Here is a 2,463-nt window from a genome sequence, read left to right as displayed (position 1 = left end):
ACCACAGAAATGCTGAAGGAAGAGATCTTAAAACAACATTCAAGAGACAAAGACATAAACATAAAATAACTATGGCCAGCACTAGAACAATGACACAAAAGGAATAATTGAAAGATTTATATTTAACTCAAAAAGTAGCAGAAGAAACAACTATCTGTGAATAACCATATCCAACATGCTTTGCTAGGAAAATGGCCAAAGCAGGTCTATGTGGCAAGATGAAAAACAAAAGGCTTCATTTAATTTTAGTTTTTAAATGTTTTACTGCATTTAATCTATTATCTATTTATCTATCTATTGTGTGTACAGAGAGGCACACCTGTGGAGGCCAAAGTACCATGTGAGCTCTGGAGATTTAGTTAGGTCCTCAGGCTTGGCAGCAGGCACCTTTTCCTCACTGCACCATCTCACCAGCCCTTATCCTGGCTTTTTGAGACAGGGTCTAACTATGTAGCCCTAGTTTCCTTGAAACTCCCTATACAGAGTAGGCCAGCCCTCTTCTCCCTGCCTCTTCTGTGCTAGGATTATAAGTGTGTGATATCCTACCTGGCCAGAAACAGACTTTTGGTTTTGTGGTCTGAAAGCTTTACAGCTGTATTTACAACAAAGTTTTAGGGAATTTTTAAGAGTATAAACATTCCTTTGTTAATTCTTATGTTATATGTAAATATTTTCATTAAAATTTTTAAGGATGATTCTACAAGTCAGACATGGTAGTGTAATCCCAGTTTGGGGGATGCTGAAGCAGGAGGGTCACTTGAGCTTGAGAGTTTGAAACCAGTGTAGGCAATATAAAGACCCCATGTTAAAGGCTAACAACTTTTCAGAGCCTATTTAAATTCATATTAAAAGAATACTGCAGGCAAAAAATGAGTCAGAGAATAAAAATACTTATTATTAAACCTGACCACTTGAGTTTAATCTCTGAGACCCACACAGTACAAGAAAAAACAGACTTCACAAAGCTGTCCTCTGACTTCTACACATGCCCCAAGATATATATATATATATATATATATCATCATACATAGACATAATTATGTCTATATAACATAATAAAAAGTAAATATTTTTATATTTTTTAACTCAACAAGCAGTTACCAGCACAGGTGCATGCTAACAAATTATTCCCCGTAGATATGCACATGAGAAATTAGGCCCCCTCAAAAAAGGTTAACTAGGATAGATGTCATTTAGTTGATCCAAGCTGCTATAACAAAAATGTCACTACTGAATCATTTATAAACAATAGAAAAGTCTTGCTAAAAGATTGAGAGGTTGAAATATAGGATCAGGGTAGCAGCAGATTTGAAGTCTCTCTTTATCTCTGTTGCTAGATCACACTTTTTGCCACAACCTTGTGGGAAAAAAAGGGTAAATAAGCCACTTACAGCATTTTTATGGGGATATCAATTTAAGTCATGAGGTTCCCACCTTCATGACGTACTTATTTTCTATACCACTACACTAGAGACTGGGTTTTGATGTTTTGTTTTGGTTTTATGGTGTTAGGTATCTTGTCTACATGTGTGTCTGTGTATTTCATGCATGCATGGTGCCTGCAGAAGCAAAGAGAATCTGAATCTGCCAGAACTGGAGTTACAGATGTGTGTCATGGGAATCAAACTGGGGTCCTTTGGAAGAGCAGCCAGTACTCTTAACCACAGGGCCATCTCTTCAGCCCAAAGCATCAAGTTTTAACATATGAGTTTAAGGGGGACATGAACATTCAGTGCCCAGTGGTCAACTAAAGAGATCAAATTGTTCCATAGTGTAAGGCAATGTGATACATGGTTATGACAGTTTCATGGATCTATTACTTTGACAATTTTTCGACACACACAAAATAACTACGCAAAGCAACTTAAAGGAAGATTTATTTAGGCTAAAGCATTTAGGGGCATCAGTCCATGGTCAGCTGCTTCTACTTCTTAGGTCTAAATCCAATCAGACTGTCATGGCAGCAGCAGTGTTTGGCAGACACGGCTACTCTATGGCAACATGTGAACAGAGAAAAGGGAGGTGTGATACAAAATATATCCTTCGAAGGTTTCCTCCTTGTCCCTGCTTTGTCCAACTGTATCTCATATCCGAAAAGTTATTCTGCTATGGAGTCATCAGTGAGTTAGTTTCATGGAAGAAGTTAGAATCTCATAAACTAATAGTGTCTCAAAAGCTTCAAACAATAAAAGAGCCTTCCTTTAGGAGATTTCAAGATGTAATCCAGTGGACTCCAGAGGCAGATTGTCTGTGTTCAAATGCAAGCTTTGTCATATCACATCTGTATGATCTTGGTCCATTTATACCCATAAAATATGGATGCTAATATCTACTTCATTGGATGGCTGATGTGGTTAAAAAGAAAAGAAAAAGAAAGAAAGAAAGAAAGAAAGAAAGAAAGAAAGAAAGAAAGAAAGAAAGAAAGAAAGAAAGAAAGAAAGAAAGAAAGAAAGAGAAAGAAAG

Source organism: Mus caroli, chromosome 10 (genome assembly GCF_900094665.2).
Source record: "Mus caroli chromosome 10, CAROLI_EIJ_v1.1, whole genome shotgun sequence".
Lineage (NCBI taxonomy): Eukaryota > Metazoa > Chordata > Mammalia > Rodentia > Muridae > Mus > Mus caroli.
Note: the sequence above shows the minus strand (reverse complement) of the source record.